We start from the raw sequence: 19,626 nt of genomic DNA, 5'->3' as shown, positions 1-19,626 counted from the left end.
GCCCAGAGACAGCGCTGGAGTTGTGGAGGACACTTCAGGCAGAGTTCCAGGAAGTTCTAGTGGTTTGGGGAAGCAACTGCATAGAGTGACAGGGGACTGTGGTGAGCTAGGATGAGACACCTGGACAGGAGCTTGGTGGCCAGGCTAGACAGGTTTGAAATGGAGTATTCTGGTGGAGAACTTGTGCTCCAGCAGGCTTGGGCATCCCTACGTGTGTCCTGGGGTACGTGCACCTCCTCCTTCCTTGCAGCATCTCTTTATCCCTTTGGTCTTTCACTTCTGCCCTCTCTTCTGAAAGGCATCTCATGTCCTCAGGCCAGTGGCTGGTTATTCCGGTCCCGTCCGTATATGTACTTTGCACCAACACAATCACTGTGCTGCCTGGCCCCACCGACCAGCGTCCTCCTAATTAACTGGTGAGCCCGTGTCTTTGTGAGACGTCTCCTTCAAGAATCAGTCCTCATAAGTCATGAGCCATCACATGAGAGAACCAGTCAATTAATTCATAGTACAATACTAAAAACTTATGTGACTTTAATGTATTACATGTCTTCCAAGAATTTTCGTAGGACAAGTGTTGAACTAAAAAATGAATCTCCAGAGGTGCAACTTCAGGAGACTATGGCAAGCATCCACTCTTGTCCAAATTAAACCATAAAGGTGGAGATGACTTCTGTCTATAACACTGTCCTGGACACATCCCAGGAGGTTTTACATCCTTTTATTTTTTGATTCCTGGCACAGTCCTTTTGGTTATTAAGCCTACTCTCTTCTACCAGAAGAAGATCGCAGGAAAAATCTTGTTTTGTTTTTGAGAGTCCCAGCTAGTCTCTGGCTAACAGTGGTAGCTGTACCAAAAGTTACATTGTCAGTACCCATTCTATAGAAAGTGCTGTGTGAGTCTCAGTGTGGGGGCATGGGAAGAAGGCTAAAGAGAGACCCCCTTTCCTAAAGAAGGGTGCAGGGGTTTTTGTTGAAGATTTAGCTGGGGTTCCTGGAAAGGAGAAGGGAGGGCAGTCAGATAAAGAAGGAACAGATCAGAGAGAATCATCTCCCAGTTTAACATGGAAAGAGCAACTGATGGAGGCAAGACCAAAGGTTCGGGCCCAGCTGTGGCCACCAGCCCACTGGGGCACTAGGTGCTGTGCTATGTCTGTGAGCAGCTGCGCCTTCAGGATGGCCTGGTGAGCTGCCGAAAAGGACGGCACATTTATGAGATATGTAAAGGACGGTACCAGCTTTAGTGATATATCAGCCACTTGCAGAGAATAATGGGAACCTGCTACAGGAGGATGGAAATTTATAGTCAATGCAATCTGGAAAATATATAAATCAACCCAGCATCATGAAGCCAAAATCCTCCCTGGGGGCTTGGAACTAATCCTCTACAGCTGGACACAAAGGTCTAGCTTATTACAGGTTACCTCTGGTATGTGGCATTCTAGCACCTGGAAACCTTCATACAGTTCATGTCGTTAACCAGAGACGTCAGACAGATTCTGAAATGTCTTCCAAATCAGTGGACAGAGAGAGACAGAATAAAGCACAAGGAAAACATGGAATTTGTTCTGTGTTTTAAATTCTCTACTTTGAGACTTGTCAATGTTTAGCTAACATTTGGCTGTCTGATGTATGCTAAGCACTGCCCCGGGCTCTGTAAGGGGTAAGCTTGCAGACACACTGGACGTTCCATATTTGAACCCTACAACACCGACTAGAATGCGAAACACATACTACATCTAAGCCTTCACTTTGGCTTTCCTTTCTTAACAGTTCAATGGTTTTAGTATATTCATAGAGTTGTGTAAGTATCATTTTTAGAATATTTTCATCATCCCCAAAAGAAACAGTATGCCCATTAGGAGTCAATCCCCATTTCACCCCAGGGTTCCCCCCACCCAGCCCTAGGCAATGACTAACCTGCTTTCTGTCTCCGTGGTCTTGCTTGTTCTGGACATTTCATATAAATTCAATAATACCATATGTACTCTCTTGTGACTGGCTTCTTTCTCTTAGTATAATGTTGAAAACATGAAATTTGAAAATTTCATTCATGTTGTAGCATGTATCGATCCTTTACTTCTTTTCATTGCCGGACAATATTTCACTGTGTAGATGTACCACATGTTACTTGATCATTCATCAGTTTTTTTTTGTTTTCACTGTTTGTTACGATTAATGCTGCTATGGATATTCATGTACAAGTTTTTGTGTGAATATGTGTTTTCATTCCTTTTGGGCATATTTGGGGATGGGAACAATTTGGGGAGAGGAATTCCTGGGTCCTGGTGACTGGGTTTAACCTTTTGAGGAATGACCAGGCTGTGTTCCAAAATGGCTGCACCATTTCATAGCCTCCTCAGCAGTGTCTGAGGGCTCCAATCTCTCCACATCCTCACCAACACTTGTTACAATCTACCTTTTTGATGATAGCCATCCTAGCAGGGGTGAAGTGGTATCTCAATGTGATTTGGATTTGCATTTCTCTGATGGCTAATGATGTTGAGCATCTTTTCTTGGGCTTATTGGCTATTTCTGTATCTTCTTTGGAGAAACATCCATTCAGATCCTTTGCTCATTTTTAAAGTTGGGTTGTTTTTTCTTTTTTTCTATTGTATTTTCTATTTTTCTCCTTTTCAGTGTTTTGTCTTTTCACTTCTTTGATGGTACTCATTGAAGCACAGAAGTTTTACATTTTGAGAAACTCTAATTTATCTATTTTTTTCTTTTGTCACCATCCTAATTCGTGTCATATCTAAGAAGGTTCTGCTTAACACGAGATCATGGAGATTTGCTCCTGTGTTTTCTTCTGAGAGATTTACAGTTTTAGCTTTTACCTTTTAGGTTAAAGATCCATTTCTGTGTATGAAATGAGGAAGAGGTCCAACTCCATTTGTTTTTATGTAGACATCCAGTTGTCCCTGTACCATTTGTTGAAAATACTATGCTGTCCTTATTGGATTGTGTTGGCACCCTTGTTGAAAATCAAGAATGGGTTCATTTCTGGACTCCTAACTCTATTCCATTGCTCTATACACATGCCAGTACCATTCAGTATTGATTATCATAATTTTGCAGTAGGTTTCATAATCATTGAGTCCTCCAATTCTTTTCTTCTTTTTCAAGATTATTTTGGTTATATAGGGTCTTTTGAATTACTATAGGAATTTTAGGATGGCTTGCCAATTTCTGTGAATAAGACAGCTAGGATTCTGATAGTGCATTGAATCTGTAGATCAATACAGGGAGTATTGCTATCTTACCAATGTTAAATCTTCCAATCGATGAACATGGGATGTCCGTCTGTTTATTTAAAACTTAATTTTTTTCTACAATGTTTTGTTGTTTGCAATGTACAAATTTTGCTCTTTTTTATTTAAATTTATTCCTAACTATTTTATTCTTTTTGATGCTATTATAAATTGTTTTCTTAATTTTATTTTTGGACTGTTAATTGCTAAAACATAGAACTACAATTAGTTTTTGTGTATTGTTCTCATATTCTCCATGTTGCTGAACTCATTTACTAGTTCTATTAATTTATTAGTTATGTCTTTTAAAATTTATATGTACAAGAATATGTCATCTGAACATAGGGATGGTTTTACTTCTTCCTTTCCAATCTGGATATGTTCATTTCTTTTTCTTGCCTAATTGCTGTGGCCTGAAATTCTGGTACAATGTTGACTAGAATTGGTGAGGGTGAACATCCCCTTTCCTTAGTCTCAATCTTAGGAAACAAGTGTGTCTTTAACTACTGAGTATAATGCTAGCTGTGGCTTTTTGGAGATGTTCTATAGTAAGTTAAAGAGAGTCCCTTCTATTGCTGGTTTAGTGAGAGTTTTTATCATGAATGAGTATTGGATTTTGCCACACATATTTTTGCATCTTTTTGAATTATCATGTGTGTTCTTTATTCTATTAATATGGTGTATTATATTAATAGATTTTCAAATGTTAAACCAATTTTGCTTTCCTGAGATGAACACCACTTGGTCATAGCATATAATTTTTTTCATATGTTTCTGGATTCAGTTTGCTAAGATTTTGAAAGAATTTTGTATCTTTATCTGTAAGGAATAGGATCTGTGGTTTATCACGTCATTGTCTGGCTTTAACACCAAGTAATGCTAGCATTATAAAATGAGTTGGGTAATGTTCCCTCCTCCTCTATTTTTGAAAGAGTTTGTGTAGGATTGGTATTATTTCCTTCTTGAATGTTTGATATAATTCATCAGTGAAGGTGTCTGGGTCTGGGTTTTCTTTGTGGGAAGATTTTTAATTACTAATTCAACTCATTTTACTTGATAGAACTCTATTCACTTAAATTTTTTTGTTTTAGTCAGTTCTTGTGTTTTGTGTCTTTCTAGGAATTTTTCCTTTTCATCAAGGTTGTCTAATATGTTTCATAATATTGTTCATAATCATGTCTTATATTTCTTATAATTATTGTAGAGTCTGTAGTGATATCTCCTCTATCGTTCTTGATTTTGTCAATTTGTGTCTCCTCTCTTTTTTCCTGCTCAGTTTAGCTCAGGGGTTAGCAAACTATGGCACATGGGCCAAATCTGGCCTGTAGCCTGTTTTTATATTGCTCAGGAATTATGAATGGTTTTTCTGTTTTTAAAGGGTTGTACAACAACAACAACAACAAAGAATATGCAACAGAGACCATACATGGTCTGCAAAGCTTACAATATTTACTATCTGGCCCTTTACTGAAAAAGTCTTCCAACTTCAGGCTGGTCAAATTTGTTGATCTTTTCAAAGAACTGGCTTTTAGGACCATTGATTTTTTTTTTTCTATTCTTTTTCTGTTTTCTATTTCATTGATTTCTGCTTTGTTATTTATTTCCTCCATTATACTTAAGATTGATTTTCTTTTCTTTTTCTTCTTCTTGAGTTCAAAGATTAGCTTATTGATTTTAGACTTTACTTCTTTCTGAATATAAGCACGTACATCTAAAGCTTTATCCAATAAAAGTTGATACGTTGTGTTTTCATTTTCATTCAATTCAAGAAATTGTCTAATATCCCTAGTAATTTACTTCTGGCCCATGGATTATTTAAAAGTATATTGTTGCATTTCTAAATATTTGGGGATTATGTTAAGAAGGTTCCCTTCTATTGCTGGTTTGGTGAGAGTTCTTTCAGTTATTGATTTCTAATTTAATTTTCTTTTAATTGGAGAACATACTTTGTATGATTTCAGTCCTTTTAAGTTCCTTGAGACTTCTTTACAGTTTAACATATAGTCTGTCCTGTAAAATGTTCCATGTGCATTTAAGAGGAATATGTATCCTTCTGTTGTTCAGTGGAACTATATACATGTTAGATCAGTTTGGGATACAGTGTTGTCAAGTTTTCTATATCCTTACTGATTTTTCTGTTTAAGTGTTCTATTAATTGCTGAGAGAGGCGTAATGGCATTTTCAACCATAAATGTTGAATTGGTTTCTTATTTCAATTCATTTAGATTTTGTTTTATATAATTTCAGATTCTGTTGTTAGTTACATATATATTTGTCATTATTTCTTCTTGATGTATTGACTCTTTTATCATTAGGAAAATGCTCCTCTTTGTCTCTAGTAATATTACTTTTCTTAAGTTAAATTTTGTCTGATATTAAATAGCCTCTCCAGTTCTATTGTTATTGTTTCCATGGTACACCTTTTCCATCTTTTGATTTCAATCTATTTGTGTATATAAATATAAAATATATCTTTTGAAGACAGCATATCATTGAGCCTTCCTTTTCTTTTTCTATTTTTAAAGATTTTTTTTTTTTTACTTATTTGAGAGAGAGAGCAGAGTGAGAGAGAGCATGAGCAGGGAGTGGGGAGCGGGGGGAAAGGGCAGAGGGAGAGGGAGAAGCAGACTCTCCACTGAGCAGGGAGCCCAACATGGGGCTCGATCCCAGGACCCTGGGATCATGATCTGAGCCGAAGGCAGATACTTAACCAACTGAGCCACCCAGGTGCCCCTAGTCTTCCTTTCTCTATCCATCCTGATAATCTGTCTTTTGATTAGAGGGTTCAGTCTGCACATTTAATGTTTTAATGATGAAATTGGATTTACACGTACCATATTGTCCCTTACTTTCTATATATCTCATGTTAGTTTTGCTCCTCTGCTTAATAAATAAATAAAATTTTATGTTAAAATAGTAGTAGATTTACAGAAAAGTTGCAAAGATATTACAAAGCATCTGTTATATCTTTGACAGTCTTCTGTTGTGTTACACAAATATTTGTAGACGTACCATTTTATTTATTTTATTTTCAGCTATATTTTTGGTTATTATTTATTTATTTTTAGTGGTTGCTCTTGGAACTGCAATATGCATCTTCAATGTATCACAATCTTCTTTGGGTTATCACTGATTAATTCCAGTAATATATTACAAGTTTTCTCCAGTGTAACTCCATTTCTTCTCCTACCCCCCTTTTTTGCTATTATTATAATATATATTGCATTTATGTAGGTTATAAACTCAACAATACAATGTTAGAATTATTGCTTTAAGAAACCATACATTTATTAAAGAAATTAAGAAATAAAGTCTACATTTGCCTACATACTTACCATTTTTGATGTTTTCTATGCATCCCAATGGATCCATTTCCTTTCATCTCAAAGAATTTATTTTTTTTTCTTATAGATCATCTCTGTTTTTGTTTATTTGGGAATGTCTTAATTTCACCTTCATTTTTTTTAAGATTTTAAAAAATGTATTTATTTGGGGGGCGGGGGTGTGAGCATGAGCGGGGGGAGAGGCAGAGGGAGAAGCAGACTCCCTGCTGAGCAGGGAGCCCCACTCAGGGCTCAATCCCAGGACCTGGAGAGAGTGACCTGAGCCGAAGGCAGACGCTTAACCGACTAAGCCACCCAGGTGCCCCTCACCTTCATTTTTGAGGAAGAATTGCGCTGCATATAGAATTCTTGGTTGGCAGGTGACTTTTAGCACTCCGGATATACAATTCCAAGACTTCTGGCCTGCATTGTTTCTGTTGAGCAGACATTAATCTTTTTGATGGAGCACTATTTGTGAGCAGTTGTTTTCTTGTGCTGCTTTCAAAATTTCTCATTTTCTCTTGCTTACAACTGAATGACTGAGTCTAGGTAGGAATTTCTTTGTGTTTTTCTTACCTGAGGGTTGTTTAGCATCTTGAATCTCCAGATTAATGTTTTTAATTTAATTTGTGAAGATTTCAGCAATTATTTTTTCAAAAAATTTTTTCTCTCTTCTCTCCTAGTATGCTTGATTTTGACTTACAGATTGCTGAGGTTCATTTGTCTTCAATCTTTCTTTCTCTCTGTTCCATTGATCAGTCTGCATTCACTCACCTTTCTGCCATCTGAAATCTGCTATTGAGCCCATCCAGTGATTATTTTCATTTTATTTTTTCCAGCTTTTTAATTAACTTTTCTTTTTTTTTTTTTATAATTTCTGTTGTCATTGTGGTGTTTTCCTTTAAATTCTTTTTTTTTTTTAAGATTTTATTTATTTGACAGAGAAAGACACAGTGAGAACGGGAATATAAGCAGGAGGGGTGGGAGAGGGAGAAGCAGGCTTCCCGCGGAGCAGGGAGCCCGATGTGGGACTCGATCCTAGGACTCTGAGATCATGACCTGAGCCGAAGGCAGACGCTTAACAACTGAGCCACCCAGGCGCCCCTTTAAATTCTTTAAATGTATTTATAATAAGTGCTTTGAAATCTTTGTCTGCTAAATCCAAAATCTGGGCCCATTCAGAGTCACTTTATATTGCCTTTTTTCTGAGTATGAGTCATAGTTTCCTATTTTTTTTTCAGTCTAGTAAAGTTTTAAACTGAAACTGAACATTTAGATAATATAGTGTAGAAATTCTATTTTCTTGGGGTTGTTATTGTTCATCATTGCCTAGACTTAAACCCTGGGATCTGTCTCCCCCGTGGTACATGGTAGTTGTTTCTACTAAGTTTTTTGTTCTTATATTTTTTTGCCTGCCTTCCTAAGTGCTTCCCCTGTGTCCTTATAGCTCTCTGGTTAACCAGCGCTTTAGGCAGTGCTCAGACACCTCGAGTCTGTAAGGCTTACAGCCTCTGCTGACGGACCAGCGTGTGGGTTGGAGCATGCACTGCATGTGGCAGCTCTATCTCAGGTCTCTCTGGACTTTCACTTTCTGTCAGGTCTATGGGTCTTCCCCAAGGTGAATAGTTTCCTAGTCACCCAGAGATATGTAAAGGGCTTATCTTAGCCCTTTTATGGTTCTCTCATTTCTAGAATTATCTTGTTAAACTTCTAGTTGGCCTATTGCTTGACCTAATGGTGTCCTCAGTCTCATGCTATTGAAGCTGCAGGTTTCTCTTTGTGAAAGAAACCAGACATGGACAGTAGTCAAAGTAGTACAAATAGATTTTATTCAGGAACTATTACAATAGGGGAAATGAAACCTCTGTATAAGATTGGATTCAATTTCAAATACAGCAAGGACAATTGGAGATTTAGAGCAAAGGAGCAGGTGATGTAGATCAGTGAATGGAAAATTACTGAGGAGATACCAGGGGTAGGGGGCAGTTCTTGCTAAATTGACCTAACAGAATTCTTTCTGAAGGCAGTCCAGAGTGATCAGATATCCCCTGGAGGATGGTAGGGGATGAGGAATTTGATCAGATATTGAGAGTGGGGGAGTCTCACTATACTGACTTAGCAGGACTTTTGCTAAAATTGGGCTATGCAGGCTTGAGGACAACACCCAAGTGTGAAGCCTAGTTGAGAAAAGAGCTTAGAGGAGGTTGACTAATGTTGGTCAAGGAGAGTCTTTGTCACTTTCTTCATTCCCAATTGAGTTCACCACTTTTTTTGCCAACAAAATCATAGGGGATTTTCACCCCAGCCCCCCACCCCAAGGGTGAACAGTCTGACAACAAAGCTGCTGTTTTTGCTGCCAGTCTTACACTGGTCCATCTACCATCCTTGCCAACCGAGCTGCAGGTGACGGAGTATAGAAACTGCCCCAGTCAACAAAGCCACAGACTCTTATTCAAAACTCGAGCACTTTTTCAAGAATGTTTCTTCCTTTTTTTTTTAATTTAAATTCAATTATCAAACATATAGTACATCATTAGTTTTTGATGTAATGTTCAGTGACTCATTAGCTGTGTATAACACCCAGTGCCCTCCTTAATGCCCATCCCCCAGTTACCCCATCCCCCCACCCATCTCCCTTTCCGCAACCCTCAGTTTGTTTCCCGGAGTCAAGAGTCTCTCATGGTTTGTCTCTCTCTCTGATTTCAAGACTGTTTCTAAATTTGTTGTCTGCTTTTGTTTGAATTTCAGTCCCCTGAGATTGTTGTTTCAGACAATTCTTTTAGTTTTATATGTGTTTTTCCAGAGAGGAATTGCCAATATCTTCATGCCACCAGAGCTGGAAGTCCTTCCAAGGGTTCTTGGTCAAGGTCTTTTACATATCACAGTGTTTTGTGAATAACCAAGTGGACAATACAGAAGTCAGTGTTTTTAAACCTCTTTGGCAGTGGAAACTCCTCTTTTTTTTTTTTTTAGGGACACTTTGAATATATATGTGTGTAGTGTTTTTTAAAGTGTAATGTGCAGAAGACTTACCTGCAGAGGCTTTTTTTTTTTTCCAAAGATTTTATTTATTTATTTGAGAGAGGGAGAGAGAGAAAAAAACCCGAGTGGGGGGAGGGGCAGAGGCAGAGGGAGAAGCAGGCTCCCCACTGAGCAAGGAGCCCAACGTGGACGTGGGTTAGATCCAGGACCCTGAGAGCATGACCTGAGCCGAAGGCAGACGCTTAACCAGCTGAGCCACCCAGGTACCCCCTGTAGAGCCTGTCAAAAATACAGATTACTGCGTTCCTCTCTCAGAGATTCTGGTTTCATAGATCTGGGATCTATATGCCACCACACAGGTTATCTGAAGACCACACCTGCACCTCCCGTTCTCTAGATCCCCGATCCTCTCCTAAAAAGGCATTTACTTTACTTCTCACAGGGTTTAAAGAGACCGATGTAGAAGAGATAGTGCTATGTGGTCCCCACATCAGTTTCTATATCCTTCCTTGATGGGAACACATAAAACTATCCCCAGTCCCTTGTAGTTGGGAGGGGCTATGTGTCTAGATCTGGCCAAAGGTTTATGCACAAAAGTGATGAGTAGCTGGATTCCCAGCCACAGCAGCGAGATGCCTGAGTGCTACTTGTTCATCTCCTACCTCCCCTTTGGGGGTGAGGGTGGGGCTCGGTGAAGATGACCGAGCTACACGTTTAACAGTCGTGATGCCTTTATCTCTCCTAGACAACAGCTGTCCTTGGACAGTAAAGGACTTCAAGTAGGCAAGAAATAGCTCTTAAGTGCTAAGCCATTGAGATTTAGAGTTGTTCGTTACTACATCATGAACCTAGTCCGGTCTGACTTAGGGATATAGAAAGGGCAACGGGGAAATTAACTTCTGAAACAGCTCTAAGGATTGGGGGGGAGGAAATTGCTATTAACAGGAAACCTACACTCTCAAAAATGAATGACTGGCAAACCCTGGTGTCATTTGACCCACTCCTTCCCCGTGAGGTAATATTTACAATCCACACGCTTTTCCTGCAGTTGTTAAGGTCTGGCCTTTTAAGTGGAAAACAATGTCTTAGACCTAATCTAAAGGACAGACACACTAAAATGTCAATTAACTAGAGCTGATGTATCCAGAAACTTCATTAGTAAAACTATTTTCAACAATCAGGGTGAAAACAAGAGTCTTCCCATGTTAATCTTCAATTAAGCAGCATATTTTGTTAACTAGAATCCACAGCCTGAACCCTGAGCCTTCTCACTATTTGAGGTTTTATATGCAATGATTTTAACAATATACAAACACTAAGGAGGAAGGAAATGGATGGTGCACTTCATAAGAGAAAAAGAATAAACAAAATTGGTAAAATTGCTTTCAGCAGGAAAATAAAGTTCTCTTTATATCTAGAAAAAAACAGCAGCTGAATTAAGTGTAGCTGGTTATATTTTATCTTTAAACACTGAATATTAGCCTTAAGGATTCATGGCTTTCTCAAACGTGCTTCCCACCATCTGCCTCCCCCCCAACCCTGATTCAGCACTAGTTTGGCCTTCATCTACCCTCACCTCTACTCCCCTGCATCAGAAAAGAAAATATGGTGCATGTATGTCCTATCACTGAATTGATAATTGGAAAGCATGTTGGTTTTAGGTTGGAGGAAATTAAAAGCCAGCTTGCATTTCATAAAAAATATTGTGAACCCATTTTGTGAGGATAACAGATACACTAGGAAAGTGAAATTGTCAACCTTTCCTGCTTTGCCTTTATTAACTTTGACATTTGCATGAAAATTGAATCCTGGTTTCCTGGGGGCTCATCTGTTCCTGCAGCTTCCTCCTTACCTGAAGGCTTAATCCTCTCTTGGTGACATGATAATCAGGTCTCCAGCAAGCAATTATGATGTCACAAAGAGTCAATTATCACTTCAGGTGAGAAAATAAACAGCCCACACAGATGATCACTTGAAATCTTCATGATTATCTTAATGCAATTTTTCCTTGTAAAGACTTAACTTCATATGAGAAAATGACTATATACCCAGAAAAAGAACCCACAAAGCAATGGTGAATGTTTTCATTTTAGGCCCTGAGCCAACTTATGTATTAGTACAGGTCCCCTAAATCCTTACTTACCAGTTCTCAGAGTATCTTCTCCCTTCCCCTGATGTCCACTACAAAGTTTACTGAACCCCCAAAGAGATCCATCTGTTGGACCTAAATTCTCCTCCTCTTTCAAAGCAAAATTGAACAAAAGGTTGGATAACGTCATGGAATAATACTGTTAGGAAAAAAATTCGTTGTACAAAAATTAGACAATGTATATAAGCCAAGAGAAGGCAATAAAAAATCATCTAGAATCCTATCATCAGGAGAAAACAACTATTTTTGTTCCAGTCTTTTTTTTCTTCAGTGTATTGGGGTGTGTGTTTGTGTGTGTGTGTGTGGTTAGTTTTACAAGAATTAAAGAACAAAATGGCAATCAGCTCTTTCATTTCACTATATTATCATGAATGCCTTTGTATTGCAGTATTATATTTTAAGTAAAGGAAACCAATAGTCTTAGTATAAGAAGTAATCTAGACAGGCCATTTTTCAATGTGACTAAAGAGATAATGTTTGATTTTGGCCACCCAGAGTGTTAAATTTACTTGATAGTCACTTTGACGATTGGGCGATTGGTTGACAGGAGTGTGCAACAGTGATGACCCATCAAGTGGGGCAGACTGAAGTACAGCGGGCCATTTAGGCCAAAACCATCTGCAAAGAGCTTGTGGCTTAGACCACTGAAGTCCTAACAGTAAACTCAATTGTCAAACGCTTCCATACATGGTGACTTCCCTGTAGGTTGCAAATAACTTAAAAGAAGGAATCTCCTCTACAAAACCATCTATAGATACTCATAAAAATGAGTGCTAAAAAGCAGAGAATGTTGCCTATAAGAAACTATCCCATGACTCTTTCAGATCTTCTTACCATCCTGAAGCTGCCTGATCCAGTAGGACTCGAGCAACTGTCAGTACCCACCACGGGCAGAATGACATGGAGTGGAAGGAGGAGGAGAGATAAGAGGCCACTCAGGCATGGTTTCCAAGAAAGCTAGGGGTTAGAAAATTAGAGTTAAAAGCTTAAGGAGTAAGAGATATAATTGGATAATAATTATCCAGAAAAGGACCATTGGAGGTGAAATTTTCCTGCATGCCCTACCTTGGGCAGGCCCGGTGGAGTGAAATGGTCGTAGGACGGAGAAGAACTGTAGAAGAAGGGAAATGAATAAAATTGCTGTTGTGCAAAATAAATTGAAACTCTTTTAATATTTTGTGAAGGAAGCAAGGAAAACCTGAAATTAGTTTTAATATAGTTCAATATAATATACTGAATATAATGCTGAAATGAGACTGGGCTACGTGGAGCCTCGGTGTCTATCTGAGTTTCTTGAGTAGCGAACGTAACACAAGCCTGCAACGGGTCAGTGCAGACACATAAAGGCTCTAGTGTAGCATATTTCCATTTTCTTGTGATTATTTGCTCACAATTCTACAACCTCTACTAGACTCTGACCTAAAGCAAGGTCCTTTTGTTATTAATGAATCTCTTGTACAAGCACACGTATTAATTAGGATAGTCCAGGTGGCTATATCCCAAAATAAAGTGACGTCCCAAAACATGCTGATATAGTGTCTTAAACAAGTTTAAAGTTTATTTCTCATTCACATATTTGTCAGGAGGGAGCTGGTCCAGAGTTTGTTGGGTGGCTCTGTCATCTTCAAAATACAGCTCTTACCTCTGAGTCGAAGGTGGTTTCTTCAGCTCTTGCCATCATGTGCATATCTGAGCTAGCAGTAAGGAGAAAGGAAGAAGGGAAGACTCTTCTTACTGTTTTTTTAAGTAGACTCCACATCCAGTGTGGAACCCAACACGGGGCTTGACCTCATAATCCTGAGATCAAGACCTGAGCTGAGACCAAGAATCCAACACTTAACCGACTGAGCCACCCAGGCGCTCCTCTCCTCTTATTTTAAAGGCACATCCCTTCTGTTTACCTCCTATTTCCCAGAACTTAGTTACATGGCTACATTCAGCTGCAAGGCAGGCTGGGAAATGTCACCTTTAGCTGTGTGACCAAGTGGCCAGCTAGAACTTGAATACTGTGGAAAAAACAGCAGATATCAGAGAGATGACTACGCATCTTCCAGATGTTGCAAGTCCCACTTCTCCACAGTGTCCTCCCCAACTATTTCCTCACTGACTGTTCTCTGTTCTGAGTTCCTGACCATTCCACCCCCCTCGCCCCAGCATATGTCCCCTCGCTGTGGTGACTCTTCCCTATTTCACACATAAGGGTTTCATCCCTTGTCAACTATACCGCAGTTCGCTTCAAAGGCTCTTAATGTAATTTATTGCATAATTGTCTCTTTCGGCTACTCTGCAGTACTTAGCACAACCCTTGGCACCAAAAGGCACCCCAAAGACACTCGTTGACTCAGATATTGGGGATATTAACTGAACCTCTGCCAGGGTGTGAAGCATTTTAAGGAAACTGAGTCGAATTACATACATAAATTTATGTAAGTGTGTTTTCCTTCCCCTCTCAGGTGATGACTTTTTGGATCAGTGAAGACAAGCTCTTTGGTTTTAGGGCATTCATTCTATAGCTCTGACTGCAATCGTTTTCGCACTGGGAATTATTTCTGATGGCCAGAATTTCAGAGATTAATCCAATTATGTTTCCAGATGTGACGATATGTACCTGCCTGTATCACGTTTGCCTTAGGTATTAACAATCGATTTTTCCAAATGAATTAACTCAGGCAGATATTTCTAACTTCAAGTTTTGTATTGTGGAGCCATAAGGGAATGATTTTTTACATTCTTTTTATTCTTTAAAAACAGAAAAAAATATTTCACTTTGATTTTTCAAATCTCCAGTGAAAGCCTGTTCTATATTTTGGAGGAGTTTCTGATGAATATATGTGATCCCTTTTTCTAGAATCCATTTGGGGTTGTAGAGTTTTTAAATTTGATAATATTTATCCAGAAAAGGACCACTGGAGGTGAAATTTTCCTGCATGCCCTACCTTGGGCAGACCCGGTGGAGTGAAATTAACATTGCATCCCACAACAGCTGCTTAGTAATTTTAGTTACACCTTTACTAGCAGGGGGAGCTCGGGAAAGCAACCTAACCTCCCTGAGCCTCAGTTTCCTTCCCTATACAATTTCCACGGCAATATCTACCTTGTTTTCTGGGTTAAATAAGGTAAAGTATGTGTAACCAGAACACAAACATAAAATGGTCCTGAATTTTCCAGTCACTACCCCTAATTATGTATGACATTGAACCCCCTTCTCCAGCTGGGTCATACCTCCATTAATGAGGCCTTGAGAACATTTTATCATTTGGGGATCACTTCCCATTATAAAAATTTAGTTCAGTTTCAAGATAACTCTTCAGTCGTAGATCTGATTCAAAACACTATTCCTCCAGCACAAAGGTGACCTGTGTCTCCAGGGTGGGGGTTGGCCTTTGTTCTTTCACTTCCTGGATGGGGGGGGGGGCAGCCTGGCATGGGTCTCACATGGTCTGGCGCCATTTGCGGCTCCATATGGATGATGTGTGTGCTTTCCTGGGAGGTGGTCCTCAGCTTCACCTGGTGCCTCCAGGACTCCCACGGGACTCTCTTGGCCACCCGCCCTGGCTCACCCCCAATTCCCACTTCCGGTTGGACGTCCCATTCCTTGACCACACCTGTGAGCTCACTTCATTTCCCGGCAGTCAACACTTCCTCCTTCCGACTCTCTGGCCCTGGTACTCCTTGTGTCTTGCATCTCCCTCCCTTTGAAGTTAATTTGTCCTGTATAACCTGGGAGAGGACAAATCTTTCCTACTCTGACTTAAAATCCAGAAGTTTATATAGTAAAATTGGGACATATTTATACTATACATTTTTTTTTTAAAGAAACATCTTTCCCTGACCAGGACCACTCCAGGCAAATCAAAAAGACAAATGACAAGTGGAGACAACACACACAACATCAGACAAAGAGTCATCTCTAGTATATAAGGGGCTTCTAAACACGGAGGGGGCTGGAAAAGGGAAACCAATAAAACCTACAGGGTCACCAAGCCTCACTTAATCATATTAGCCAGATCCCAAAGGTAAGTTCTATACTCTGAGGGCAGGGCTGCGGAGAAGCACACTGTCATGTATGGCTTATGAAGATGAAATCTGATTAGCAATATCTCATGAAATTCCCTATGCGTTTGCCTTTTGAGCCAGAAATGTTACTTCCGGGAGCCTCTTCTGAAAATACACTGGCAACAAAATGCAACAAAACACGAGAAGACATGTGTGGTAGTCTCACAGCAGCTTTCTTTGTGGTGGACCCATTTGGGGACTGGTGGGGTACCACACAGCTTCCAGAAGAATGAGGAACAAATTAGCACTGCGTACATCCTGCGCGACCTTCAAGATGTATTATTAAGTGAACAAAGCAAGTAGAGGAGAGCAAATATGATACGCTGCCATTTACCTAAGAAAGGGGGATGTAAATATTTATTCTGATAACATGGAAGGATAGATCGATCATATAATGAATAAACTGACTTGCCTTTAGGAGGAGAGAGAGAAAAGGTGGAGAAAACAAATAAGCTTGACTTGTCTCAGAATATTTATATTTGATAAAGGAGATACAAATTAGGGGCGCCTGGGTGGCTCAGTCAGTTAAGCGTCTGCCTTGGGCTCAAGTCATGATTCTGGGGTCCTGGGATCGAGCCCTGCATGCGGCTCCCTGCTTAGCAGGGAGTCTGCTTCTCCCTCTGCCCCTGGTTGTGCTCTCTCTCTCTCTCAGATAAATAAATCTTTTTTTAAAAAGAGATACACATTAAAAAAATCTAAGAAGTAAAAACTCGGTGATACTAATTTTGTATTTTTTCTTTTTTAAAAAAAAAGAGGAAAGAATCTTATTTCCCACGTTCTTCTAAAACCTGACTTTAAGGAGGACACAGTAATTTATTACAGAGATAACCACCATTTATTTAACAAGCCAAACTTTGTTTCAGAAGTATTTCACATGGCGGAAAAACATTCAACATGGAGTCAGAAATTCTAGGTTCTGGGCCAGCTTCCAGCTTCCAGTAGGTGAAACCATGGGCTATTGCTGATGTTGGAGTCTTTGATCTGCCAACACAGCCGTGGATATGGCCCAACCTCATAGTTATTACTTTTGTGACCCTGGCCGAGCTGTGACCTCTGTCACCTCTCCCGAAAAACCCAGGGGGAGTCCTGCCAGGCTCAAGGATGGTTGTAAGATCAAAGACAGGCCCAGACCACCGGAGTTTGGTGAGCTATTGTTACGGCCCACAAGCGGAGCTGCGGGGTGCAATGAGAAGGTGTGAGTGTGGATCCTTTTATAGCTCCCTGCGGAAAATTCCAGAAATAAGGCTGAGCTCCCTTCCCCAACAGTGCCAGGGCTGAAGGCGTGTTCTAAATTAGACCAGTTGTGCAGACAGACCTCTCTGCAGTGCTAATTTGCAATTAAAGGACATTTGCATGGAACGAAATTCTAGTTTTTTTTGTGCAGTGCCATTCAAATAAGATCCTCTGAGTTGTAACCACAACTGTGGATCATTTTCTCCCCTTTAGAGTGGTCTGGGCGCTTGTCACGTTTGAGAAGCCCTGGCTGGAGGATATAGGGCCTCCCTGGGCAGGGCACAACCTCAGCAGAGGGTGCTCTGGGCCTCCACACGGATGGGAAATTGCCTTTCGGGGCTCCTGCCAGGCCCTCTGGGAAATGGGAACAGCCCTCCTTAGGGCAGATGTGGTTGTTCAAGAAACAAAGAGAAAGCGGCCTCACTTCACTTCCAAGTAAAGCTGCATTGTTTGTACTCCCCTCGGTGAATTAGGAGCTACTGGCGTTTTGGAAGTGACTGAGCCGTTTCAACTGGGCCATTTAGGGCCCTGAAATACAGCTGACTGGAAATTAAAGCTGTAAGCCGGTCTCGAACCACAGGGAGGGGGGCGGGGGACTACTGGCAGCCTAACACAGCTCCCAAATGTTTACGGTACCTGATAATGCTTGCTCGCATCAAGACAAGGGCAATAAAATGTGAATTAGATGGAGATGAATGTGCCACAGAGGCAGGAAGAAATCCTCAGGCAGATGTGTGTGGAAACTAATGGTGTGGTGATAACAAATCTTGATGCCCCGTGCAGGAACCGGTCTGAGGAAAGGACCCTCCCAACGACTGTTTCTTTTACAGATGAGGGGAGCCTCCTGGGGCCAGCAGGGAAAAGGGGAGTAAACACTTCTGGATTCGGTGCACGTGATGCATAGAAAGGAGTGCCTCCAGCTTGATTCAGGAATACGCTTTAATTTGTGCTGCCAAGAGCTTTTCTATAAAAGGTTCAATATTCTTTGGGGAAAAAAGTGTATTTTCTTCTGTTCCTTCTACTTTTGCTTCTTTTTCTATCTGAGCTCTTCCCTTATTTGCTCCTTCCTCAGGAAAAGAACCAGGGTAAATTTTTTTTTTTTTTTAGATTTTCTTTATTTATTTGACAGAGAGAGAGACAGCGAGAGCAGGAACACAAGCAGGGGGAGTGGGAGGGGGAGAAGCAGGCTTCCCGCTGAGCAGGGAGCCCGATGTGGGACTCGATCCCAGGATCCTGGGATCATGACCTGAGCCGAAGGCAGACGCTTAACGACTGAGCCACCCAGGCGCCCGAACCAGGGTAAATTAAGTGGAGGAAGAATACTCGTATTCAACCCAAAGGACATGTTGCAGAAGGATGCGCTTCCCAAAGTCAGCTCCTGACCCTTCATCTGGGTCTGGACATTCAGAGCAATGTTTTATTTATTTATTTATTTATTTATTTTAAAGATTTTATTTTTATTTATTTGACAGAGAGAGAGAGCACAAGCAGCGGGAGTGGGAGAGGGCTGAGCAAGAAGCCCCATGCAGGGCTCGATCCCAGGATCCTGGGATCATGACCTGAGCCGTAGGCAGATGCTTTACTGACTGAGCCACCCAGGGGCCCCCAGAGCAATGTTTTAAAGCACAGTTCTATAGACAACATGGAAGCAGCTCATACCCTCAGCCTGGATGTTCTGGAAGGCTTGTGATTGACTTTTAACAAGCCTTATTTATATTAAAGGAGAAGAAAATAAGATGAGAAAGGCAACTTTGGTGATTGTGACAAAATTGTAAAATTAAAAAGTGACACCAAAATATAGATTCTGTAAAGCCGAGTGCAAATTTCATGGTGCAAAATGTAGTGCAGTGAAGTGCAAAGAATGGCTAGATTTGGCTTTTGGAGAGCTGAATTCAGTTTCTAGCTGGACCATTTATTAGCCAAGAAAATTTTGCTAGTCACTGTTGGTCTGCAAGTGCTTCCAGGCTCACCTCATAGTTTTCCTACTGGAGACCCAATCAGCCATTTTACTAATTCAATGCAGAATGCTTGTTTCAATGCAGAATGATACTTAGAAACTATAATATGGGTACTAAGGGTGCTCGTTGCTACTGGGACATCATTGCTTCTAAGCCCTCTCAATGGAAAAAGATAAGTAATATATTTTTTAAAATCATGAATGCATATTAATACCTTCAATTCCAATCAGTTCAACACCACAGAGTTCTTCCTCATTATCTTCCATTCCATGTTTGTGCCTCCCTTACCCCATGTGAAGATCCTGAGACATCACTGTATTTACCTTATATTTGCTCTATTCTACGATATACTCAAAATATTTCAGAGTTGTTACGTCAAAACCACCACCAACAACAAAACTGCTAAGTCAAGATTTCTTTGCAGATCTTTTGCCCTTGAGAATATCTCACTAAGTGTGTTTGCTTGGAATACTACATTCAAATTACGTAAGTTATTTCTTTTTTTTCTGTGTACTTATGTTACCAATATATATATAGTATAATCATTTATCTGTGTTTATCAAGCTTTAGAGTGCTTTTGATAATTTTTTGACTTAATATTATTTTTGAATATGTAAACCATTTTTACAATTCAAAAGTAATACTCATTTCCATCCTCATCCATTACACTCTGA

The sequence above is a fragment of the Leptonychotes weddellii genome, chromosome 10 (genome assembly GCF_054177405.1).
Source record: "Leptonychotes weddellii isolate Sample4059 chromosome 10, ASM5417740v2, whole genome shotgun sequence".
In the NCBI taxonomy this organism is placed as follows: Eukaryota; Metazoa; Chordata; class Mammalia; order Carnivora; family Phocidae; genus Leptonychotes; species Leptonychotes weddellii.
Note: the sequence above shows the minus strand (reverse complement) of the source record.